This window comes from Mastigoproctus giganteus, chromosome 1 (genome assembly GCF_048544385.1).
Source record: "Mastigoproctus giganteus isolate SK-2022 chromosome 1, ASM4854438v1, whole genome shotgun sequence".
NCBI classification, from domain to species: Eukaryota; Metazoa; Arthropoda; class Arachnida; order Uropygi; family Thelyphonidae; genus Mastigoproctus; species Mastigoproctus giganteus.
This window is the reverse complement of record NC_143575.1, coordinates 264,281,407-264,308,870: the sequence shown is the minus strand read 5'-3', so window position 1 is coordinate 264,308,870 and position 27,464 is coordinate 264,281,407. Positions and strand designations below refer to the sequence as shown.

Sequence of the window (27,464 nt, the reverse complement as noted above, 5' to 3'; positions counted from 1 at the left end):
AAGCAGAGAGCATTCAAAAATTAAACTTGAGGAAATGCATATGTGGACACGCATAAAAGGTATTACAGCGCACAACAGAAAGAACAATGTAAAAAGGTGGAAAACTGAAAAGTTAGTAAGCAATCTTCATGTCAGATGGTATTGTTGGCTTGCAGCATTAAGACGAGCTTTGAGAAGAAGGATCAGTGATAGGTAAGTACAATTCAAGGATGCGGCGTTTATACTCCCTGTCAAAAGCAAACTTATTAAGGTCATCATCTAAAGACTGGGCACATGAGAGTAGTTGAAAAGGTAGAAATGTATCGGATAGATGGAGACGACTGAGATGTTGGCAGAGAGTTGGAGTCGGTCTGAAGGGCTATCCAAGAGCACAAGTCCCAGAATGATGGTGCCAAAAACTGTCCAACGATCATTTTGACAGTCGTGGTAAGGCGTTTCACCGTAATCAGCATGGGAAGCCTGTGAATTTGCATCAAAACAGCCATTTCAGTTATCCTTAACTGTGAAGAAAGTGTGTGGCCCATTTTAGGAGCCAACTCTGAGTAGAAGAAAGTGGCCTAATTGTGCTAGAGGCAGCAGATGCCCATACCTCTGCACCATGTAAAAGTGGAGAATTTCTGGTAGTTGTGAATTTAATTATTATAATGCAATTGCTGTTTGTCAATACATCCGAGACGAGCTGCCTGGGCGAGCAACTTGTCCATGTGGTTACTGAAGCAGAGATTAGGATCAAAAACAACCCCGAAATCAGCATGTTTATTGACGACGGGGATTGGAGAATTACACAACGTTGGCTGAATATAAGGAGTTTTCTTAAGGAGAATACAATAAATTCGGACTTTTCTGTGTTTCTTTTTATTCCAAACTAATTGAGGTAGTTTGCAAATTCCAGGAGTACGTTTTTAACTGATACTGTGATCACAAGATGATCATTAGATGCGCCTTAGTCTAAATAGATCATTGTCTGGATAAATCAATATGAGGGGCTTCATATCATCTGCCTAACGTAAAGTATCATGCTTCCACTGAAAACGTGGGGAGACACACGCCGTAAACCATAGACCAGATAAGACACCACCCTTGAAGACACCACAGAAGAATTTATAAAAAGGGTTATATCCATATAATTCTTAATTGCCTGAGATTTCTGCTTGTTAAAGGCACGGCCGTAGAGTAAGCTCTCCTGTTTTGAATACTTTGCGACTGCTTCCACGTTTTCTGCAGATGCTGTTTTAACTTGAAGCTCATATTAAGATGGGGAGTCCAACATACTCTTTACCGAGGCATCATGGAGATTTTCTTTGATGCTGCAACGGTCGCAATCGCTAGTAAGCAAATTCACTGCAATTTCAAGATTACAATTTTCTAAGACTGACCACGGGATGGCAGAAGTAACCTCAACACATCTAGCAACACTTAAAAATCTAGGACTAAATGTGACTCTAGTATTAGTTGAATTCAAAACATTGAAATTTGGAGCAGGTATGTGTAAAAGAACAACAATAACAATAATTGGCTGGTGGTCCGAATTGAAATAAGTCTCTGGCAGGTAATCAGGTGTGCAAAGAAATTAAGGGACACTCAAGACAGTGGAGAGCAGTAGACACAAGCTACCAGGACAGTTCATGGAGTTTTGCAAATGATATACACGAATTTTGATAGCAGGGAAAAGGAGGTGATTATTCCAGTGTACAAGACAATAGACTGACCACATCGTTCAACTGCTGAAACGTGTAGAGAGAAGGGCAACGAGATTTGTAAAGGGTGGTTTTGTTATTGCTGTAGGTTTTTTTTTTTTTTTTATTTAGGCGCATCAGCAACTTAGGCTATATTGCAGCATCAAAGAGGATTTCCATATAATGTCGGTTTAATTGCATGTGTCTGTGGTCGATTTTCTACTCGCTAATTGAAAAGCTTCGTTGTGAAAAATATCCATAAAAGATGCTCACATCATCGACAGGATTCGAATCCAGGTCTTTTCCAAACAATGAGTAGAACAGCTATCCTACCAAGTGAACTACCCACGTGGGCTTAATTTGAAGAAGTTAGGCATTAGTTTTGTAATTTAGTATTCGGGCTAGATGGCACCACTGTTAAAAGTGTGTCTAATAGACGCCACAAATGCAGTCAGATTATTTAAAATCTGTTCCAAGGCTGAACAAGGCCATGAGGCTTCATTATACGATAGCGCTTGGAAATTTCGTTTCCTGTAAATGGTCGGTCTGTTGCTGAAGTTGTGCAATACCGAGATATTCCGATTTTACAGATGTTCAGTGGAATGCCGGACCAAGATATTTTTGCGCACGGGGCAGAAAGATTTTTGGCGCCCCCTTACTAAGGATATTTTATTTTTTTCATTACTTGTAAAATTTGCCGCCCGTAACTAAAAGAACGAGCAAGTGATCTGCTAGCCCCTGCATTAATCCGGCACTGCTTCAGTAGAAAATACAAAACAACGCGTTATGGTCCTCTTTGATATTCGGAAAATGCGCTGAAATACTAACAGATGGCGCCACAATCGGGAAGTGTTCTGTTTGTGTTTTAAAAATGTTCTACTCGTACATTTAAAATACCCTGCACATCTGAAGATCTTCATTTCTTTTTCAAATATAGTTTTTTCTACTTCATGAAAACCCCAAGAAAGAAACATATGAAGGAAATTTGTTCCAGAAAATGGCAGTTGAATGAATAAATGAGGAAGATGAAAAGTTGGTTCTGTGGGTTTGAAGTTGGACAGTAAATGGATGTTGGCTGGTGGCGGCACGTGTTCGAACTGTTTTGAAAGAGAGCTGGAATTATAGAAGCTAATTCAGAAGAACAGTGCCCATGGAAATACCTGCAGAAGAGGCATGCAGCAGGAAACAGAACATCTATGAGACACAGAGTGGAGACTGTTATTAATGAGTCATTAATTAACCTAACTGCCCTCTTCTGAATGCAATCTAGAAGCCTGAGAGAGGTTTTGGGGGCACCACCCCAGATGTGGGAACAATATTCCATGGCAGGGCGGATTTGCGATTTATACAGAGTGAGCAGCTGTTTGGAAGAAAAGTAATGTCCAAAGGCAAAAGAGAAAACCAAGTTTTTTAGATGCAGAGGAAGCAATATTTGTAATGTGCTTGTGGCATGAAAGATTAGAAATCAGGGTAATCCCCAAAAGAGAGATATCATTTGGCCTAGAAATCGGAGTATCACTAAAGATAAGCATAGGAGCAGAAGAATCCTTTTTGCGAGATATAAGACAAGACTGAGTTTTAGAAGGGTTGAAATCAACTAAGTTGTCTTTGCCCCACTGGAGAATTACTTGAAGATCGGCATTTAAGGAATTGGTAGCAGATTTTCGAGAAGTTGAAGCTCATTGAGCAGGGCAAGGTTTCTCAAAATGGAAAGTGGAATGCAATGTGCTATCATCGGCAAAACCATGGATAGAGTTTCCATCAATGGAAGAAGGTCATTAATATACATTGAAAGGACAGAATTTTTGAGTTACATGGTTCCTGGGAAAGTAGGATGCAAGCATGTCAGCTTTACCCATAGGTGAGGTTGCAATAGAACTATTAGGTTTTGACAGAGCTAGGAATAGATATAGGATAAAGTTGTGGCCAATAGCTTTGTCAAGAAACCAAAATACTTGACTACCATTTGGATAACGAGGAAGTTTTTTACCATCAGCCTGTTCAAAATCTACTTTTCGCTGATTAATAACTACCTTACAATCGTTGCGAGCTTTTCTGTTGCAGAAAATGAATATGAAGATTTGGATCCAAGTCAGGTGAGATATGCAAGATTCAAAATTTTTATCTTGAACAACCTTAGCACATTTATGGGAAAACCAAGGTTTAGATAAAGGACGCGATTTAAGTTGGAGTATTTAATAAATTCATCCCTGTAGGAATAATTTCACTGACACGAACTGAACAAATGCTGATATCAGAAGATTGAAAACAGTAATTCAACAAGCAAAACAAGAAAGAAATCTCCCAGATGAGTCCATTTTTTATTCTTGTCACTCCAAACAACACAGGATTGAGAATGGCCTGGAGAGAAAGGCTCCATTGGAGAAGCGAACGTCACTAAATTTGTGACCTGAGGTGTCTACAGAATCGTTCACCTAGATCTTGTACTTGGAATGGTTGTTGTGAGATAAAGATCAATGTTAGCTGTGTGTTGAGGATTGTCTGGCAGGTAAGTAAACAGTCCGTGCGAGTTCATTAGTAATTGCAAAAGCTTCAGGATTTCGACCAGTTGGGTTTGTGTGACTAGAAACGGAAGCCAGCTTGAGTTCTGAACATCAAAACCTTCTCATTGGAAGGAGATGATTAAAAAAAAAGAATTGTAATATTGTGATAATTTTAATTTTAATTGTAATCTCTAATAAAAAAATTTTTGGAACTATTTAAAATGATTCAATTAGAAGAATTACTCTCTTCCATCATAATAAAATTGTAAAATAGTTCATCTAAGGATCGTGTACAAAAATCCATATTTATTTCACTGTACATGCTTCTTTGTTTTTAATAGAAGAATATTAAATCATTTCAGGCACAAATCGCCGTTTACAAAAGAGCGAACCATTCTGTTAGCTGTAATTGTAGATCACATCCATTCTCATGGACTGCTGATAGGTAACTCATTATCTCTGAAGATAACGGGGAAGTCTCCTTGGTGATTTTCATGATGGCTGGTAGGTAGATATTCCAAAATTTGCATTGGGACTTACGGGGACCTGAACTTACAGTGCTTCCAGTAATATTAAGATCCAAGTATTCTTCACCTGCTGTTGTGTAGACTGGCCATGGTACATCCACATTCACTCCATTGGGAGACTCATTGGGATCCCTAAAATTATTAATTCGTGTTATTATCAGTAAAGTGCAGGAATATTCATACGATAACAAAGTGAATTAACTGAAATCGATATTTCAATTGTATAAAGTTAAATTATGTACTGACATGGGTGTATATTTAGGGATTGATAGTCTATAATAAATCCACAAGAGTTTGTGGATTTATTATAAACTTGAGGGAGTCTGCAGGGCTCTAAGAGGAGAGATTTTAATTAGCTTAGCCCACACTTGTACGTAGAAGGGATTTATTTTGTAGAGACGGTATGCATTTGAACAAAGGTGGTTCAAGAGTTTTTGTCAATATCATTGAGGATACTCAATAATAGGGTTCTGGAAATTACCCTCATAAATATAAGGGTTCTGGAAAACTGCTAGATAAGGAGGAGAAATGAAATATTGACCAGCGTTTATCGGATGATATGGGCTTCAGTAATGTATGCATACATTTCAAGAAATCTATATGTGTTGACGCAACAGCCGATGTTTCTAGTTCTGAGGGTGGTAACGTTTCAAATGAGCCAGAAAATAAAGGTAGGGAAACAAACCTAGATAACTTCAAGGGGTAGTAATCAAGAGAAGAACATTTAGTCTTAATTGTATCTACACTGATGTCAATAAAATGGGTGAATTCGAACTCCTGGTTAAGACAACTCACCAGGAGTTCGAATAAGGAGACATCATCTGAAAAGGGCTTCTTGAAAGGGTCCAAAGGAGGGGAACTTTAATGGTGGGCTCGGCAATAGACTGCTGTACGAGGAAAGACTCTGATAATGTTGCTGTAGAGCTTTGCAACCTGACAAACTTGAAGGATCTGATTGATGTTTTTAAGTCTCTGAGAGGGGTTAGTAAAATGAATGAAGGCGTAATTTTCACTGCTATAAAGAATTCCAGGAAGAGGGACCTTAGACTCAAATTATAGCGGAAAATGTTGAGACCGTTGGAAGTTTTCCTTTAGCCAGCGAATCGTTGATTACTGGAAGAAGTTGTCTTCGCAGGTAGTTGAGGTTGACAGTTGGAAGAAATTCGAACCATCAGCCTGAACTACATTTTTTGTCCGATTCAGAAAATGTCTGTGGTTTCCTTGCACTGTAACTGAACAAAAGAGTGCAAAGATCCCATAAAACATTTTCACGTTATTGATGGTATTTGAACCTGTGCCTTTTCCACAGTAAAGATCTCTTCATTAATGTCCTCTTCAGAATGAGCTTCTGTTAAAATTTGAGGTCCATCAGGGATCAATCTTTGGACCGCAACAGTTTCTGATTTCTTGAAATGACATTGACGAACGGATGGAGGATGCGATGGCAAAATTTGTAAATGATATCAAGATCAGCAAAATGGTTAATGACAATAATCTTAATAGCAAGCAGCAGTAGCAGTCCAGGATATTCTGACTCTTTCTTATAGATTCGAATATCTCAGGATATTCGAATCGGTAAGAAATTTAAAGCGATGGGCTAAAGCAGTTCGAAGAATCATTAAGCTTTAATCATCATGTGCGAGTAAACGATCCACATTCTTTTTGATCATAAGGGGTGGGTTGTACCTCCTTTTGCTCCTATGTGTGACCGTCATTGGCAAGCAGCACTGCTTTAGAACAACTTGTATAGTCTTCAGGAATGGTGAGAAAAGTGGCAGTTGTGTTTTATTTCAGCAAAGTGCAAGGTACTAGAAAAAGAGGAACTCCAAAATAATTACACCTGACGTTTTTGTGCAGTACACAGAGGGAAAAGGTGGTTCCACCATGTTCTTCTTCAACTGTCTCCAGAAAAATTTCTAGTAGAGATGGTAAGATTATAATTTCACTTTTGACACCGCACTTGTCTGTCAGTGGCCAAATATGAAGGCTATACCTAAAAATTACAATGTTCTTGAAAATGATCAAAGCCTGATGATCCTGGTTAAGGAAGCCCATGAGTGCGAAGGGACATCGAATAAGGGCAGCAGACATTGGCAGCTATGTACCTTTGAGAGGATTTATTGTGGTTTATAAGGCTCTGGAAACGGGACAGTAAAATTGAACAAAGGTGAAAATTTTACAGAAGTCGTCCTCATATGGGGCTGTAGTTAGCCAACGTTATGGAAATTATAGGATTAAGTGAGTTCTTATTATCCAGCCACACAACCTGCAATGTCCACGAACACACGAGACAATAGATTTTCGAATATAAGAGCCCTCTTGGGAAGCGTTCATACCAATCTTTTTTAGAATAATAAATGCTGATAGAACTAAAGAGCATAAATTTAAACTTAGATGGAAGAACTGTAAGAAGAAGGATGGATCGGAAGGAGTTTTCCTTTATCCAGCGTTGTTATTTTGGTATTAATCATTAGAACAAGTTTTCTCCACATGGAGTTGGTGGAAGGCTTGAGGAAGTTCAAACGGCTGTTGAAGAGGTAACTATGAAAAGATAGAACTATAGGTGGTGGGCACCAGCTGAAGCGCGGTTAGGGAGTTGAATAACAGTCACGGGACTGCCATCGGTGGCAGATTGCAATACCAAAAGGTTTGTGTGAAATGGATTCCCAAATTTTCGAAAGATCAACAGATTGGTTTGAGTTGTAAAGAGGAAGGATGCAACTTCTCTGACCTACTTATAAATTTTCATAAATCATTTACTTACCCTGTTTTCGCGAAGTTCGACCAATATTTCATTATACGACGGGAGAGATTAATTTCTGCTTCTTGGTATCCACCATCCAGTAAAGGGAATCCAAACACATATGGGATTTCTTGCTTCTCCGATTTTCCTTCGCATCCTATGTAACGATTGAAGTATGTTATATAAGAATATACGTATTTGTAAACATGGTTACCAGATGCTGCGTAATCTTCAGCAAATCGGTTGTTTTTACACACTGTGTATGCATCTCCCATGATGTCTCGAAGCAAATATTTATTCCTGGTACCATCATTTCGATCCAAGCAATTAGTGTAAAACATGATGATTGCGTTTTTCGATAGAGTTCTTTGGTAAGGATCTATTTTTCCAACGGTGTCTTCGAAGTCATCCTTACTCACTTGAAAGTCATCATCACACCGGAATACATCGGGGAAATAAAGGTATAGAAAATATGCCCCAGGATTCATATTTGTCCCTAAAAGTACATTAGTTTGCTTGTAATCTTGACTTTCACTATTATCAGGATTTTTCACAATTACATCTCCATCAATTATTAGAGTATATCCTGGACCGATTTTTGAATTAAATAACTGAGCTTTATTTACAAGTTCATTTGAACTTGTTTGACGCAGACATTGTGTCAAATCCTCAATTACATCGACCCAAGTGCAGCCAACAGATGCAGAAAGCTGTATTCCTTTTTGTACCGCAACATCATTTCTCAAGAGAGGCCACGACTGTGTTAGTCTCCAGCTTTCCATGATTGCTTGGTCGAATTGGTTTCGACTCACTGGAGATAGCAGATGAAAGTTAACACTGGCTGCTCCTGCACCTTCACCAAACAAAGTTATTTTCTTTCGATTTCCTCCGAAGAATTTAATATTTTTTCGGACCCACTTCATTGCCAGTAACTGATCGTAGAATCCAACATTTCCAGGAACATCTGGGTTGTCTAAATATAAAAACCCTAAAGGGGCTAAACGGTAATTAATACCAATTACTATTATCCCTGTTTCTGATGCCAAAATCTGACCATCGTACCTATCCCTTACTATGTATCCTCCTCCATGTATCCAGATCATTACAGCTACCTTTCTTGGTCGAGGTGTGGGTACCCATATGGTGAGTGTCAAGCAGTTCTCGCCAGTTGGGAGTTTTTCATTCGTTTGATTATCAGGTATCTGAACACAAGTTATTGGTGTTTTGGTAGCATAGAAAACATCGGTCCATGGTTTGACTGGCAGAGATTTAAGGAAACGATTTTCCCCAACTGGTGGCTGTGCGTACGGTATCCCCAAGAATGCGTCGACTAATTTGCCTGTGGGTGTAGTGATCGTAATGCCTCTTACGGGGCCACTCTTTGTTTGTACGGTTAAGTCATCTGGCTGTGGAGTAGTCGTTCGATTGAAAAGACACAATCCTAAGAGTTGACAAAGAATGGTTAGGTTCATGGTTAAATCTTCGAGGATTCAGACCTATAAAAAAACGGAAGACAATTCTATCATAATATTAAAAATGAGTAGTTGTAATTATCATGGACATACACTGTGCTGCAACTTTATTAGGTACACCCCTGCTGTGCACACAAATGGTTTGTCCCACAACGTTGCAATTCACATGACCACAGTTGTGGATATAAATGCAGCAGAACAACCTTTCTAGTATCATTTGAGCGTTCTAACTGTAGGCAAGAATGGGAAAAAGCAGTGATCAAACGGACTTCGAACGTGGCATGGTAATAGGTGCAAGACGGGCTGGACAAAGAATCTCTGAAACGGCAGTTCTCGTGAACTTTTCACGCACCACAGTTTCAAGGGTGTATCGAGAATTGTGCAACGAACAGGAAACATCCCCTCAACGGCACTCCTGTGGAAGAAAATCGCTTGTTGATGAGAGAGAGGTCAGAGGAGGATGGCTAGAATTGTGCAAGCAAACAGACGGGCCACAATGTCGCACATCACGTCAGAATACAATCTTGGTGCTCAGAACAAAATATCCCAACGGACCACTAGTCGCACTTTGTCGCGAATGGGCTACAACAGCCAACGACCTCATCGCATACCTTTGTTATCAATGAAGAACAAGAGAGCACGCCTCCTGTGGGCACAGCAACACCAGCACTCGACTATCGAGGATTGGAAAACAGTTGCTTGTTCTGACGAGTCGAAGTTCCTCGTGCATCATGTTGATGGAAGGCTGAGAATTTGGCGGAAACAACATGAATCCATGGACCCATCACATCTGACGAATACTGTTCAAGGTGGTGGGGTACAGTGTTTTGGTTTGGACAATGTTTTCTTGGCACACGTTTGGTCCATTCATACCCATAGTTTCACGTTTGGATGCCACATCGTACCTACACATCGTTGCTGATCAAGTGCATCCATTCATGTTGACAGTTTATCCTCAGATAAACTCTCAACATGAATGGATGCACTTGATCAGCAACGGTTCCAGGAACATGACAATGACTTTTGTTTGCTGCAGTGGCCCGCTCAGTTCTCCGCATATCAATCCTATTGAACATCTTTGGGATGAGCTGGAAAGGGCTGTTCGCTGCAGGCCTACACCTCCATCGAATCTTAAGGAACTGCGTGACACACTCATGTCTGCATGGTACTCCATTTCGGCACGACGTTTTCAGCAACTTGTTCAATCTATGCCTAGACGAATTCAGGCTGTTTTGGAGGCTAAAGGAGACTCAACACGCTACTAGGTAGGTGTACCTAATAAAGCGGCATCACAGTGTATGTTACAAACACTTTGTTGCAAGGATATTCTGTGTTGTTACTTAAGGTAAAACCCCATTACTTCATTGTAAAGTGTAAAGTGTGTTTAGGGTCAAACGGCACCACGGGTTCCCCCCATCTCCGCGTAGTTTACATTGTGGGTGAACCAGTTGACTGGAAAAGCCAGAGATTTAAAAGTGTATGGACTTTGTACATGTGTGATGCCTTGTACCGTTGTTCTTCTGGTCATTTAGCCGCCAGGCCTCTAGTGAGGCCCGACGTTGCCACACTTTCGCCCCGTGGAGGCAGACCAGGTACCCCCTAATATATAGTTCACTCTGGCAGATCCTGCCACCTAATTTCCTGGGATTTCAGTGGCTAGGACCTTAAAAAAAATGTGATCGCGTTGAGGAGGAAGCGCTTGGAGAAGGTCAAAAGAATGGTGGACGAAATTGATTTTGAATTGTGGAATTTAGATAGAAGTCTGGAGCTGATAGGGCTCCATACTCCTATCTTCAGTTTACAGGGATATTAAGGGATATTCATGTGTTGTTGTGGCGGATCCCAGGGTTTCCCCCATAAGCCGCTATTGTACTTCTTGTGTTGAAGCTTATGCCAAAACTGGCCAATTGTATATAGTGTGTTGGACTTGTAAGTGTTATGATGTGTTCTGTTGTTATGTTATCGTCCGGTGCCTGGCTCTTAGCAGGTAAGAAGCAGTAACACCTGGTCACTACGTCTCATCCCCCCCATCCCCGCCACGTGGAGGCGGCCAGGATCAATTATCTCCTGCTGGGCAAGCCCAGGGCATAACACCTGAGAGTGCCCGAAAAAGAGAATGAAGTGGAAAAAGAGGAATACAGAGGGAAAAGTTTGGGATCTGGGGAGGTGAATGGATAGAAGAGAGGAGAATCAACAGAGGGACTCTCCAATAGTTAGAAGTGAGAAGAAGTAAAGCAAGAATAAAGTAGGAAGAAGTGGAGAAGTGGACTAACTTCTCTAACCATGGAGACCTATCTCATGGAAAATCCCATCCTAGGAACTAGGATCAGCAAAACATCTTAATTTACAGTTTGCCTAACCCCTTGTAGGCAGAATGTCTTCAGTTGTTGAAGAAATAATTGATCTTCTAACAAAAAACACAGTGAAAGCAAATTCCACGAATTCTGAAAAGCTCCACAGAAAGACACTATGTACAATATCCTCTTCTTCAGGAACACAGCAGAATATACACTATGTACAGATTCGTCCAATGTAATGCCAGGGTAATGCCATAACCTGGCCCAATAAATAAAATGTTTCAGGGTTAACGCAAAAGTAATATACATGTCCAAATCCTAGATGAGATCACATCAGGCAGGGTTCAAAATTATGTTTTAAAAAGTTCTTGCCTAAATACAAGCTCTAAGAGAGCCCGAAAAGTCTAAGATAATCATCCAAGACAGTTAATAACAGAGTTACTAGGAAAAGTCTGTAATATGAAATGTCACAGTAGTATTCACTCACAAAGAAATATTAATTCCAAAAACTATGAAACGCTAAAGGCCAAATAGTATCTCGATGAGTAGAGCAAAATTCCTTATACAGTAAATACCTATTCTGCTGAAAACAGTTCCACATCAGGAACAAGTCTATTATAAAATCCAGGAAAGTATAGTGTAGCACTTAATGATACTAATCAGTTGCAAATATAGAATCCAATCAAAAATGAGAGATATTTCTTTCCTAATCCAATAAAGGATCCAAGAAATCGCAGGAACAGTAAAACTAGGACCTAATTTCGGTTCTTCTTTTAAATGCACGAGAAGCAAACACATTCAAAGCATTAAAAGCTGTCTGAGATTCAACCAGAATTTTATTGTTGCTGGAGTCCAAGTTAGGAACTACACTAAGTAGGTCACGTCGAAGATCGTTATAATAATGGCATTGATGAAGAATATGGTTAACAGTTTCTTCCTGGCCACACAAACAAGATGTTGTTGGTGAAAGTCCCAGTTTGTGAAGTTTAGTATTTATACTTCCGTGGCCAGTTAATATAAACATACCATATAAGCCCGGCGAAACCCACTTTAACTCCTCCTTTTTAATTTCCCTTGCTACAGGCAGAAAGTCCCTTGTGACTGCACCAATATCAGATGAAGACCACTCCTGCTGCCATTTTGCAATAAAAATTTGCCTTAATCTTGTCTTCTCAGTCTTAATGGGAGCACTTAGATCTAATTGGATGTTATCATAGGTCAATGGTATTTTCTTCAAAAGGTGATACTTAAGGTAGCGGTACTGAACTTCAAAATGGACAGGTAGTTTCCCAAGCAAAACCTGAAGAGCCATGGTGGAGGTAGTTCGACAAGCTCTTGACATGGTCAGGAGGGCAGCCCTCTGTGCTTGTAACAGTTGCTTTACTACAGCAACTTTATTGGCTCTAAAGCCCCATGCACCAGCTCCATAAGAAATTATCGACAAAAACACACAATTATAGTGAAGTCCTAAGGTTTGACCTCTAAGACCCCAGTCTTGTCTTGTTATCTGTTTAATTCGGCTCAGGAACAATTTAGCCTTTTCTTTCACATACTGAACATGTGGAAGGAAACTGAGAGCATCATCAATATAAATGCCTAGGTATTTGGTCTTCGATAAGTACTTAATGGTTAATTAATTAAGTACTTAATTAAGTACTTAATTGTTACCTATATTTAATAACTGGAGGTCTTCCATGGTCAAGCTTTCCCTTAAGCAACATCTGAGACGTTTTTGCAATAGACACCTGCAATCTTCAGTTTACAAGTGCAAAGTGCAAAGTGCAAAGTGTGTTAAGTGTCTAACGGCACCAGGGGTTCCCCCCATCTCCGCGTTGCTTTCATTGTGAGTGTACCAGTTCACTGGGAAGGCCAGAGATTTAAAAGTGTATGGATCATGTGAGTGTGTTGTGTTATGTACCGTTGTTCTTCTGGCCATTTAGCCGCTGGACCCCAGCTGAGGCCCAACGTTGCCCGCACTTCGCCCCGTGGAGGCAGACCAGGTAACCACTAGTTTAAATTTGCACTCTGGCAGGCCCTGCCACCTAGTTTCCTGGGATTTCAGTGGCTAGGACCTTAAAAAAAAAAAAAAAAAAAATTGCATGGGGATATTGCGCTAGAATTAGAAAAGCCAAAATGGTGGGCGAACAGCGTAATTTAGACACGGTTATTTTTGGCGTGTGGGGCATTCGCTTGCATACAGATAGAGTTGGGTAGGGAGAATGAAGACTGGAGGGATAAAGACAGAAGAATGGGGTCAATAGGGGAGACGACCCCAGGTAGAATCAGTGGGGCATGCCCATACCCCACCAGAGGGAAGAGTGGGGTCGGCAAGGAGGGGAGGAGACGGGAAAGCCGTCACCTCCTCCCGCCGGGGTAAGGGAGAAGAAAGGGCCGAACAAGGGAGCCGGCTCAGATCACTAACATGGCGTGTATGTAGCAAAGCTGTGGCTTCGTCAGGTCCATGACAGTGTACAGTCCATTAGTTGGTCAGTGTTGGGATAGGATCTCATCCACTGCTGTTCCAATAATCAGGGTGTTAGTGTGGGATGGTGTCACTAAGTGGATATAGGTCTCATCCAGTAAAGTCCTAGTCATTGTTGTCCGTTTCAGTTGTCAGAGTTCCAGTCTCGAGTTTAGGGAAGTTGTGGTAATGCTCGTAGTCTGCTGAACAGTTCGTGCGCAAATTTCGAGAGGGCTCTATAGTACTCCTCCTCCGACAGTACAAGGTGTTCCCGATCCTTCGGGTTGAAACATATTTTTGTTATAAAGTGACATCTTATATCATCAAAGAGGGGGCATTCATGCATCAGATGTGTCCATGTTTGATTTTCACCGCAGTGGCATAGTGGTGATTCTTTTATTCCGAAGGTCGAAAGTTTGGCATTAAAGGAACCATGTCCCGTTAGAAGGAAGGTGGTGTAGAGCCCCGGTGAGAACCAGGCCGGCTGGTGGGGGTAGACTTGGGTAACGTCCGGGTTATGGCGCCTTTAGTTGATTCTGCCCATCGGGACTGCCAGGTTTGCCGGAGATGGTTGATAAGACGTTTTTTCTCTATGTTGCTGTTGTTGGCTGGATCGGTAGTGCAGCCGATGCAGGATACACTTTTACCTCTGGACAGTTGAAAGAGCATGCCGCAGCGGACAATTTCCAGGTCCAGGGGGAGTGATCCTGCCAGGGCCTGCAGCGCATGAGAGCTGACAGTGCAGCATGCTCTTGTGTTCCTTCTATTTTGATTTGTGGTGGCCTTCTCGTGTCGAGAGAACCCTTGAGGAGTATTGAGGATGTCTTGGTTGGTGATATTGTTAGGTGGTTCTGTTTCGCCCACGTTTGCAGGGAGTCAATTGCCCGGTTTGCAGTGGCTTCCAGTTGTGCCCGGCTGTCCTCCTCCAGCATCAGGACGAGGTCGTCTGCAAATGCTTGTGCATCTGCCCCATTGAGATTCTGATTGAGGAAGCCGTCCATCACCAGATTCCAAAGGAGTGGCCCTAGGATTGAACCTTGTGGGCACCCCCGGAAGATAGGCCGAGTAAGTTGAGAGTAGGGAGCACATACTGAGATCCTTCTATCAGATAGGTAGGTTTTGATACAGTGGTAGAGGTTATTGGAGATATTTGCCTCCCGGAGTCTGCCGAGGACACTTGGCCACCAGAGTGAGTCAAATGCCCCGGCAAAATCGACAGAGATCATTAGGAAGTATTTGCGGTTACAGTTGTTAGCTGCGGTTATTATGCGTTCCAAGGCGTCTACAGTGGAGCAGCCTCTACGAAAGCCAAATTGTTTGGGGGATCGTAGCCCTGCTTCTAGGTAGTGGGTTTCTATTCTGTTGTGGAGTAAGTGTTCAAATAGTTTGCTCAGTACCGGTAATAGTGCTATAGGTCTGTACGACTCCGGAAGTTCCCGTGATTTTGTCGGGTTCTTCAAGATCAGTCGGATCCGTGCAGATCTCCAGTCATGAGGAAAGTAGCCTGCAGAGAGACAGTGATTGAACAGATTTAGGATAGTTGTTGGGATGTATTCTACGGCCTTTTTTACGATCTCTGGTTCCAGATTTTCTTGTTTCGTATTTTGGCGGTCGCCAAGTAGAGGTCTGCTAGTGTGAATGGGTCTTCGCGTTCTACTGGGTTGTAGTTTGCATTTTCTTCGCAGAGACGGAGCTGCTCCAGGGAGTGAGCTGTCGGGAGTTGCCGAAAGGTGGTATTGAAGATATTGTCTATTGATTGGTGCCATGATTTTGTATAGAAGCCAGCAGGTGTTTTAGTTGAGGGAACTACCTCTCCTTTGGGTAACTTGTTCATTGCGACTTTATATACAATCCCCCAAGGGTACTCGTTCCCGGTAGTTGAAACTAGCATTTCCCAGGATCGTTTCTTCCGTGTTCTGATCAAGGCGGTGTATTCATTCCTGACCTCACGGTATTGCTGCCTGAGGACCTGCACCTCTGCTGCCGGCCAGGATCTTCTTGCTCGTTGAAAATTTTTTCTGCGTGTATTTACCTCATGTCGGAGTCTCTGAAGCTCCGGGCACCACCAGGGGACCGCGCATGGGGATGGTTTCTTCCTTCTGATGGTTGCGTTTGCAGCCTCTATAATTATGTTTACAATGGCGCGTTGGTGTTGGTCCGGGATAAGAGTTGCATAGTCAAAAGTTTGGACAGAGCCAGTCAGTGCTTCTTGAAATTGTTCCCAGTTGGCCTTGTCCACGGCGAATCTGTTGATGGTTATTCTAGGTGTGGGTTGTTTGTTAAGGGCACGGTGCATCTGGAATGTAATAACTCTGTGGTCAGAGGTTGTCCAATCCTCTCTGACCTTCCATGAAGATATATGTCCAGCAATGGAGCGGGTAGCAAAGCTTACATCTATTGTTGCTTCCCATAATGTGCTTGAGAACGTGGGCGGATTGTTCGGCTGGTTTAGTATTGCCAGGCTATTGTTGGTGAGGAATTCTTCGAGGCGCTGGCCGTTAGTAGTACCACGTCGGTCAGGGGTTGCACTGTGCCACGCCGGCGACCTGCAGTTAACATCTGCACAGACTATTACTTTGGCGTTGGGGAGCTCATGGAGAACGTTTTGCAGGTAATGTATTGCAGGGAGGATGTCTTCGCCAGGTCGACAGTATAATGATATTGCATAGAATTCTCCTAATGGGGAGATGATTTGAGCACAGGCAGCCCATTTATTGCAGAGATGAGTTATCTTTGTTACCGTGAGGTCAGGATTGCGAACTATCAAGGCTGCCCAGGGGGTATTTCCGTCATGCTGAACTATTTTATACGTGAGGGGATAGCCTTTCACCTCTTTCTTGTGCGTGTAAGGCTCCTGGAGAAAGAGGACATCAAGATTGTCTTCATCGGCCTTCTTCTTTAGTTGCGCGGCAACAGCTTTAGCCCGTTGTGCATTATGTTGAGCAAATTTCATTGTGTTTACATTATTGTATTTATGAAGAGTTCCCATAATCGGTTCTTGATTGTTGAGCACTTTTGGCTTTTATGTATACGGGGCAGTTTCTGTCTCTAATGGAGTGATCTGCTGGTAGTTTTAAGGCTTTGCAGTTTGCGCACACTGATCGGGCGGTTTTATTAGGGCAGGAGTTGTAGTTGTGGCCTATGTCTGCACAGTGCCCACAAGTTGGGGAGGTTTGTGGTTGCACACACGTATGTGTGGTATGACCGAATCGGCAACACCGGAAGCATTTGGGCACAGCCACGTGCTCTCTAAAGCGGTGGCTGCCCCAATTGATATAAATCCGTGTCTGTTGGCTGATTATCTTCCAGGCTCTTGGGGCTAACTCAATCACCCAGTTTGTGGCGTTACCGTTTCTGGGCTTTGTCTGGTATTTAGGTGTGATTAGCACCGATGGGTCAATATCTGGAATGTCGTGCTGCAGGTTTCTTCTGTAGATTTCGTCCTGTAGTTGGGTTGGAGAGAGGTCACTTCCAGTGTCGTAAACTACAATACTCGGTCCCTTTCTCTTGGGGATCTCTGCATGGAGACCCAGGGAGGGCACTTTCTGGTTTTCAATGATTTTATTCGCCTCTTCCTGTGTCTCAGTTTCAATAATAACTCCGACGTTGCGAGTCTTCCTCATCGATTTTATTCTGGTGGTTTTAAAATCTTCACCAAGGTTAGTAATTACCGAGTTTTTCACCTCTTCGCTTGTATGGTGAGTCTCTGGTGTGGCTGGCCTTAAGATGACCAGATGTGGGCGTTGTAGTAGGGGCCCCTTCTTCCTGCTGGGGGCAGCAGGAATCGGCTGTTGCTCTATTGTTGTGGTCCTCAGCGCTTGGGCGTATGTGGGGACGCGCTGTGGCATTTTGTTCGCCCCACAATCAATATAAGCCTGGAGCTTTGCTGTTGCTCTTTCACTCTCTAGGAAAGTTTCTATCAGGAGTGTATCCAGCTTATTCCACAAGTTGACGATTTGGGCTCTAAGCCCTGTGGTCACCCTATTGGTTTGCTCCTTGAACAGTGTTTCCAGAGCAGCCTTGAGGAACATTGATTTTTCATGTACGGTGCCCTCTGGCAGGGTGGGATCCAGAGGCAGATCCGGTTGTTTCTCCTCGCTGGCGTCTTTTTGACTTTGCTGGTTGTCGTGTATTTCTTTTGGCTCCTTAGGCTCAGTGTGTGAGCGTGTCTCCCGCTGCAAATTTGGCACTATTCCCTTCCTATTCTTTCTCTTGCTTGTCTGGGGGGGCCCAGAGCGGGGGTCCACCGCTTCATCCTTGTGTTCGATGATAATGGGATCATCGTTTGGGATTTGCTGCATGGTGTCCTGGTTATTATCAGGTTTTCCCTCCATGTCGGGTAAAATCCGGATTATTGAGCCGATTCGGTTTAACGGGGTTTTGTGGGTTTCCGTGAGAGGGCTCGTGAAAAGGTGCAGATTGTCGCCGGTAGCAGGTCTGTAGGTGGAATAGCGGCTGAACAGTCCGTCAGCGAGGTTTTGTGCTGGGCCCCACTGTCCACAGGTGGGGGGGAGAACAAACAAATGTTAGAATGCACCTAGAGCAATGGAATTAGTCCCCTATAGCGTTTTTGGGGCTGCTGAAGATGATGGTGATGCCAAAAACACAATAGAATTCACTGGAGAAGAGTTTGTTCCTCACCATGAAAAGTTTATGGTGGGGGGAAGTTCACTAAAAACATATTTCTCAGCTGTTTAAGACAGTTAAAAGCACAAATTGTTGTAGCTCTCTTTCAGCCCGATAAAAACACTGTTGGGGCACCCTCCCCAGTCAAGTGCACACTACCAACGTGGCCTCCGCTTTATAATCGGTGCCTCTCTATGGCACTGCTGCCAGCCACATGGTGACCATTGTAGTCTGGCAAACAAAGGACACAGATAAAAACGCTGGTAATTTGCTAAATTCCCAAAAGTTTGCAAAATTGTCTCACCTCGGTAATCCTCAGATGAATGTCTTTCGACGGGAACACTTTTTTTGGCAAACTAAACACTTAAAACTCATATTTTAACACAAAAATCAGGAGCTCGTAAAAACGTGTATACTAGTCACTAGTCTGCCATCTTCAGTTTACAGTGGGGACATGCCCATGTCCCACCAGAAGGAAAAGAAGGGGTGGCGAGAAGGGGAGGGGACAGCAGGATTGACTCCTGTGCCCCACCAGGGAAGGGTAAAAAGTAGGCCAGGAAAGGGAACTGGCCTGAACGCCAACATGGCATAGATGTGGGGTGGCTTCAGTCCGGGCGCCAGGGCTGCCCTATTCGGGATTCCCAGGAGTGCAGTTAAGGTATATCTGTCCAGGTTTTTCAGTCTAGGTCTGTCTGACATTTGTGCAGCCCTGGACGGACCTGGATCCCAAGAGTAACTACTTCATAAAAGACCAAGCAGGACCGTCCGCTGGTCGATGTTCAATAGGATAGGGTTGAGTCACAGTCAGGGTGCACTCCCGAAGGTCCGATTGTAGTCAAAGTAGGTCGTGCGATGTGATTGGTAACAGTTCTCAAATGGAATCGATGTCCTATCAGTGGAACAGTATTTGGGAGAGTGGAGTTCAGTTACAGCTGGAACGCAGTCCAGTTTTATCTTGGTTCGTCATTTTTTTTGATTGCTCTTGTATTTATCCTAATTATTCTAGGTTTGCCGGCAAATATAGAGTCAGGAGTCTTGCAAAGAGACACTGAGCAAAGTTGGTGATGGTATTGTAAGTTCTCTCGTCTTCCAGTAGGTAATTCTCCTGATTTTCGGGGTTGAACTAGATTCGTGTGATGAGGTGTCTACGCAGATCTTCGTACAGCTCCGACTCGTGTAGCAGGTGATCCCAGGTCTCGAGGGAACCACACGCACAGGCTGGGTTATCTGTCAGTCCCAGGAGGTTTAGCTTGTGGCGGATAGCTCTATGTCCTGTGAGAAGGTAGGTGACGTGGAGACCAGGGCAGAGCCATGTCGGGTATTTGGGTACACCTGTTGCAAGTTCGGAAAGAAACTTCGCGTGACGTCTTCTTGGTCAGACATCATCCAGCGTTGTTGCCATATTAATGTTAAGTACGTTTGCAGCCTGTACTTCTCAACTTTACACTTATTAGCCGGGTCCGTGGTGTGGTCCTGGAAGGTTGTGACTTTGCCACGTCTGAGTTTCTGAAGCATGCCGGTGCAAGTCACCTCAAGATCAAGAAGGAGAGCGCCCGTGATCACTTGTAGTGCATGGGTAGAGACTGTCTTGCACGCTCGGGTGAGGGTCAATAGGATTGGCCTATGTATAATATCCAGTCGTCTGCGGTTTACCACTGTTGAGGCTTTGTGGAACCAGACACCGGAGGCGTATGTGATTGCTGGGATAATGGCTGCTTTATAAAGGATTGCAAGGCAGCCCCTTTTTAGGCCCCAGTCGCGACGTGTGACTCCAACAAGCATGGCAGCGTATTTTTTCATCTTAGCCTGTATATATTTTAGGTGTGGGGTGGAAGATAAATTACGGTCCAGGATAACTCCCAGGTACTTTAGTTCTGTGAATAGCTTAATTGTCCTATTGTTGATTCTTATTTGCGGCGGTCTAGTTGGGATTAGATAGCCCTTAATAAGATGGATTTGGTCTTGGTGGCCAATATGGTGAGTCGATGCCTTTCCGTCCATTCTCGCAGTGTGGTTACTGCTGCATTCGCGAGAGTTTCTAGTTGGGCTTTTGAATCTGCAGTAATGGCTAGGGACAGGTCGTCTGCATACGCCAATGCCTGCACGCCTCCTAAGTCGAGGGAGAGGAACTGGTCCAATACATAGTTCCACAGGACAGGTCCTAAGACAGAGCCCTGCGGGCATCCCCGGTGTAATTGTCGGTCAACCTTGCAATAAGGGGCCTGTACCAGGACCCATCGGTATGTAAAATAGCTTCTTACGCAATCATAGAGGTTTGTCGGCAGTTGGGCAGCCCTGAGCCTTGCGAGGACGTCGAACGCCCCCCGCAAAGTCAATAGAGATGAGGAGAAAGTATTTTTGTCTACTTTATTGTAGTGGGGTTTTAAGTAGTGGGGTTTTCGGAGCATCAGCGTCTAAGGCCATATTGCTCCGTGTATATTGTCAGCGTGTTCCGAGGTCGCTTTTCTGTTTGCTGAACAAAAACTCGAATATTAGGGTGAAAAAACCATGGTGCTCTCGCCTGAGACCGATTAACTCGGCCACGTTGTGAAAAAGTCCATAAAAAATTCCCCCTTTATCTACGAAACTCGAACTCAGGATTTTTCCACCCGGTGTGGAGAGGATAGCGATTCTACCCAGGAGGGGATATGTTAACTTATTGGAGGCCAGTTCAGCTGAAGAATTATAGGATCAAGTAAACAAACGTATTCTGATTATAAATTGCTTTAAATTAATATTCTTTTATTTAGAAAGGAAAGTAAATACATTGTAATTTATTTCAGTCCGAGATGCAAAATGAAATAACGTCTAGAATCCGTTTTCCTGCTAAAACGGGACTCATCAGAGAACAGAACTGTACTCCATTTGTCAACGCTCCAAGTCATATGTTCATGGCACCAATTTTGACGAGCTCTAAGGTTAATGAGATGAAAGTATGTATATTTATAGATAGGTTGGCTCCTAGAACGACCGTTCAAATCCTCCTCTTGCCCTTGTTAAAGAAACAGACCCTGAAAAGTAGGTCACACATCTCGTAGTGTGATGTTCGTGTAGATTATGCATGTTGTGTTGTTATGTAATGCTGTACTGACTTCTTGACTATGCAGAAACAGCATTGACGTGAAAAGCTGCTTCTAAATATTCGTCCACACCACGGAAGGTGGGCCAGTTCCAATAGATGGGACGCCTATGGTCTCAGACTGAAAACTAAACCGTGGTTCAACACTGTATACGAGACTACAAATATGACGAAGAATGTAATTCAAGAAAGACTTCAATTGTCCTCGAACTCATAAAAATCTTAAATGAACGATATATTGTGTTTCCAAAAGACTCTTATAGGACTGGGGGCATTCCTTAAGAATGACAATGAGGACCAATTCATAGTGTAAATGACGATGTCATTTTTCTATATATGTATATTGTTTTGTAATCATTGGATTACAAAACAATGTACATACATAGATTACTATGATTTTGTAATTTTTCTATGAATGCATGATTTCTGTATGTATGTAATTTTCCTCTATGTTTATATATCTTATGTTTAGTATTATTAAGAAAATAATTTTGACCTCGCGGATCCTCTGAAACGATCTCAGCGACCCAAGAAGTCCGCGGACCACACTTGTATCACCCTAGCTAGCATCTCAATTCTTTTTCATTTTATATCATTCCAGGTCTATATTAACTATATACTATAATTATTTATTTATCTTTCACTCCTTATGACTATGTAATTTAGATTCTTGTTTTTCCATTACATATAAATTCAGATTTATATATAAATCTGAATTTATATATAATGGAAAAACAATAGATACAAATATAGATTTGTATCTATTGTGTGAAGAAACAGAGACACAATTTTGCTGTTATTTCTTTCAATTCTGGCGGTTGACGCCTGATGAAGACACCAAGTTTTGGAATTGTACAGCAACGTACTTTCGGGATTAAATTTATATGTTGTATAAGTATTATGTAATATGATTACTCTTCCCCTTTTTATCTCATTTTCTTCCATTTTTTCATCTCCATGCCCTCTCTGTCTATCTCTTCCTCTCACTATTATTCAATCATAGCGTAATCGTAAACTCATGTATCAAAATAAAAACAAATATGTATATAAATATTAAATATGACTGTACGTACCTGAAATCAAAATCTCCTGAAGGCTACAATTCACGATATGGTTGTCGAAGTTGTAAAGAAGGATGCTGTAATGGAAATGGTTTTCTTTGATCATGGCAGTGTAGATTATGTAAGTGTACAGGAGATAAATTACGCAATCACTATTAAACCACCAATCCTCCTCCCGCTAATGTACAGGTGAAATAAAAATTTACAGAGTCGAATAAAAATATCTGAAGCTTCCCCCACCATTTAATTAAATGGTTTGATCCATCCTCATTAAATCGAACAGTCCAAATGCCGAATGTAAAATTAATAGGTCTCTATGCAGTTTTTGGTAAATCCTGCTAACGCAGTTGCTTCCATCTGTGGGACTGACGTCCCCCTCGCTTTGTTCAATGATTCATGAGATAATAAATCATAAATCATAAGTTGTAAATATACGTAATGTCTCTAATCATAGCGATCTTTAATGGATGGACTGTTTTCATCTTTAAAAAGATATACATTTATATTAATATTGAAATATCTAAATTATAACGAATTTTAAAAATAAAAAATAAGAAAGGAGAGATAGTGTGAGTAGGGGATAAAAGAGGGAGACAACGGGGGCCGGTAGAAAAGGTGGCTGCCAGGTTGAAAGGGGTGACAGAAGGAGAAACTTCTGGAGTAGAAAGTCCATCTTGCCCCAGGTGGGAGGAGTTAAAGTGATGGTAGGCTAGCTACCAGGCACCTGTGGGAGAGTAAAGATATCAGGAAAGGGATCCCTATAGTCGTGAAAGAAGTGGTTGTAGGTGGAAGCATCCACCTTATGGATTTGAAAAGGGAATAGATAGGGAAGTGGGATCCAGGAGGATATCTCTCCAGAGGGTGAGAGAAATAAAGGTCATGGGTAAATTCCACGAGTTGCCACGTGGACGTCGATATCCCACACCCTCGAGAAGGGGTGTCAGCATCAGCAGCATTCTGACACATGGAAAAAACTAACATCCTGGTCCTAGGAATGCATGAACTAGCAAGGGAGAAGATCTTCAAGCCTAGGGGGTATTCTGCAGCTTCTGCCTGCAGCGCCCCAGACGTTCCATATACGATAATAAGGCAGGGGTCAAGCCGGTAAAACGCCCAAAGCTGCTAAACAATTCATTCAGGATGACAGGCTTGTGGCCCCTGGTGGTCTAACCCCAGACGGCCAGTGGGTAATTCCACTGACAATAGACCGCAAACTCACCAGCCAAGTGGAAGTTGTCTGTGTCCTGAAATAGAGTTATTATCGTGCTTTATTTATACAGGATTCGTCCATCTCTGAGTTCCCTTGTGATCACATCAAATCATTGCTGCCAGGGTATCCTGGCAGACATCCCACACTGGGACAGCTTCAGCATCCCACACCCAATGGTGTTAGCACTCTAGTTTAGGCAAAATGGGCCTTTGTTTAGACATAGTTCTGGTGTTGATGTGCCCTGTTGTATCCAACACCAAGCAGTGGTGTCAGCAATTAGTGCCATGAGTGGTTCATCCTGGAGATCGACTCCAGGATCTAATCCCACACTGTGACAGTGTCAACATGCTACACTGTTAGGCGTTAACAGTTAATGTTAGAAGAAATGGTCCAGGTGAAATAAAATTTACAGAGTGGAGTAAAAATATCTCAAGTTATTCAGACAGGAGCGCTCAAGTTGGGTGGACAGTGGAAATAGTATGCGGTGTTAATTGTAATGCGGCTCCAGGGGTTTCCTCCAACCCCGCGTCAGGCAATGTGCTGAATACAAAACTCTGTAAAGGCCAAATTTATGTAGGACAGTGAGTGTTGGTATAGTGTTCGTGTTGGGTTGTTTTGGTTGTGTTGCTCATCCGGTCTCTTACTTTAGGGGCGCACAGAAACCTCTAGTTTTCCGTCCAGCGCCACGAGGAGGCGGGCCAGGCAGTAGGGAGTGAAAAGCACTAGCGTGGTGAACCATGTGGTAGCCAAAGCTACAGACAAGGAGAACCTAGTAAAAAGAAAAAAAATGAATGGTTGAAAGTGATAGTGGGAAGATAGAAAGCGGGTGGGGGTTGAAGTGGTAGAGAGAAAGAGGGGGATAGTAGTAAAGGCGCCCGCCTAGTTGAAAGGGGGGGCAGAAGAGGATCCCCTGGGGTAGAATTTCCATCCCGTTCCAAGTATGGGGAGTTGACAATTGTACACCAGACGAAGGGGGGAGGGGATGGGAGGAGTGAAAGAACAACCAACCCAGGTGGTAGCAATGAAGGATCATGGGGAAAGAGTCCCTATCTTGGAGTGCCTGTGTTGGTGCTCTATCAGGCCGTCCCACACCGCGTCGGCTAACTAGCAAAGGCATGGTGTCTACTTGGATAGGCAGGGAGGGCCACTATGGCCCCTGCCTATCCAAGTAACTTATTCATAGTTGAGCAAGTAGTATATAGTTGCAATTGTGTTAGAATTTCTAACACAATCTATGTATTCTTGCAGCAAATTTCATTCATTCCTTCACTCACTTCCATTTACCATAACACTCATTCACTCTCTTGCCCCCTTGCTGGGTCACTCTCTCTTACGAAAACTAAAATTCATTCCCTTGTACCACAATTCCAATTTCACTCTATCATTCAGTGCCCAGCTCATTCACTCAGCTTTCACATTCTTTCCTTTTTTTTTTTTTTTTTTTTGGTGGCTTTGAATGGTGGCTGTGTTGGTAGATTTGTGGAATGGTGGATTTGGTAGGCTTTGAATGGTTAGCCCATTGCCACCCGTGGCAGAAACCTTTGGACAGTGGGAACGGTTGTCAGGTTGACAGTGGGACAGGTTTGTAAGTGTAAAATCACAGGGGAAATCTTGTCTGAAAATGTTTAAGGGAAATCTTGTCTGAAAATGTTTAAGGGAAATCTTGTCTGACCAATTTGATTGGACACTATGAGGTGATCACTAAGGAACTAGATGCAAAAATAATTTTGATATCATATACATGGATTTCAGGAATGCTTTTGATACTGTTGCACATGGAAGACTACTCTACAAATTGGAGCAATATGGCATTAAGGGCAAGTTGCTAGAATGGTTTAAAGGGTGGTTGAGTGGGAGAAGACAGAGAGTGGTAATCAATGAATACTGCTCTACGTGGACTAATATTATTAGTGGTGTCCCTCAGAGTTCGGTGTCGGGCCCATGATTGTTTTGTATATTTATCGATGAGATTGATGAAGGTATATCGAGCTTAATGTTAAAATTTTCAAATGATACAAAAGTTTGCACGGTTGTTAATAACAGCCTGTACCTAGGTAGGAAACTTGTTCGAATAGGTGCAGAGAAGAGCTTTATTTCTGCAAATTGCAAATTCTGAAAACTAGGAACCTGTGAGATCTGATTGAGATGTTCAAGGCTTTGAATGGATTGAGTAAGTTCAATGATGATGGAATTCTTTATCTTGCGCATTCTATACAAGAGGGGCATAAATTGAAATTGAGAAAGAATGGTTGCAGGATAGATGTGCGGAAATTTTACTTCAGCCAGCGGGTAGTTGATGGTCCGAACAAAGTTCCAACGAGTTGATCGTGGATTTAATTTCGGTCGATCAGGATGGATTTTAAACATACAGTCATCCCTCGATTTGTGCACCTTTGTGCAATGAAATTTTTGAGATGGTAGGAGTGGCCAACTTAATTTGTGATTCGATCTACTTTTTTCCTTCAAAATGTGGCGCGATCTACCATCTGAAAAATTTCGTTGCACAAAGGTGCACAAATCGAGGGATGACTGTATATTTAAAATTCGTCGTGATCGATCGAAATTAAATCCACGATCGACTCGTTGGCCACCCCTGGTTTAGATGATTCCTTGAGATGGCGGCCGTTGAATGACTTGAAGAATGGGATTTGTTGCCACAGAATCTTATAGACACCCTTATATAGAGAATGGTTCACTGCTGTCAGTGCTGTTTAATTGTTGGAGGATGCTTTGTTCGATGCATAACTGAAACATCCAATCGGAAATAGACCTTATACGACAGCCTGAGACCGGCTGGCAATTGTCCTAATGGGTAGCACAATTGGCAGAATCGCCTTAGAAAAGACCTGAGTGGGAGTCCCAGCGATGATGGGAGGAATTTTTATGGGCGTTTTTTACAACGTGGCTGAGATAGTTGGTCTCAGGAGAGGGTAGTTTGGTTTCTCGAGCTTTTCGTCCAACAAACAGAAAATCAACCTCAGAACAGAAGCAATTTATAGACAAAATACACGGGGCATTATGGGCCTTAATTGATGATGCTCCTAAAACCTACAACAAGAACGGATAGCAATACCCACAATTTAAATAGTGGTCTAAAATTTCTTCAATTACTTACTGATGGAAAATTAAAACTAGATAGATCATTATTGCAAGGTTGGAGTTTTCCATACACCCATTGCAGTTATGTTTACTCTAGCGAAGTACGATGGGATAAACAGGAAACCAGAAATCGTGCTTCTCGCTGGAATGAATCTGTTTCTCAGCTAGAGATGGGTTTCCGTCTATTCATAGATTCACATCCGCTTTGTTTCAGCTGTATCGTGGAACAGCTCTTTTAGATACGTAAATTAGCATTGAATCTATGCTGTCAAAAACAGGAAGTCATAATGGCAAGGTGAAGTATAATGATTTCCTGTTTATATGGATGGAATTTCCATTGTTAAATGAATCATCATGGCAGTGCTTGCCAAAATGGAGCATTTCATGTCACCCAGATAAAGACGCGGTGATTTAGGTGGTTCTGGTGGTTACGTGCTGGTACCAGATACCACAAGACACATTTAGCAATCTTGTAGCGTCCATGCCTCTCCGGGTATGAGCTGTTTTGGCTGCACGTCGAGGGCCAACATCATATTAGGTAGGTGGTCATAATGTTTTGGCTCATCGGTGTATAATGGTGTTCTTTAGTGCTCGTTGAAAAATATAGGTGAAAGTTTAAGGGAAATCCTCCTCTCCCCGTCTGAGATTGGCTAACTACAACCTCGATTGAAGAGACCTTTAGAAATTCTTCAAGACATTGGCGGAATTG

The 27,464-nt window shown here is 42.5% G+C and overlaps 1 pseudogene across 1 annotated transcript; it reads right to left on the bottom strand.

Annotated features, from left to right (window-relative positions):
• Window positions 1-4,556: 4,556 nt before the first annotated feature.
• LOC150091885 (acetylcholinesterase pseudogene) lies at window positions 4,557-22,519 on the bottom strand (annotated as a pseudogene). Its single transcript, XR_016546755.1, has 3 exons — window positions 22,459-22,519; window positions 7,472-8,946; window positions 4,557-4,839 (listed from the first exon to the last, which is right to left on the bottom strand). The product of XR_016546755.1 is annotated as an acetylcholinesterase pseudogene (transcript).
• Between the last annotated feature and the right edge of the window lie 4,945 nt (window positions 22,520-27,464).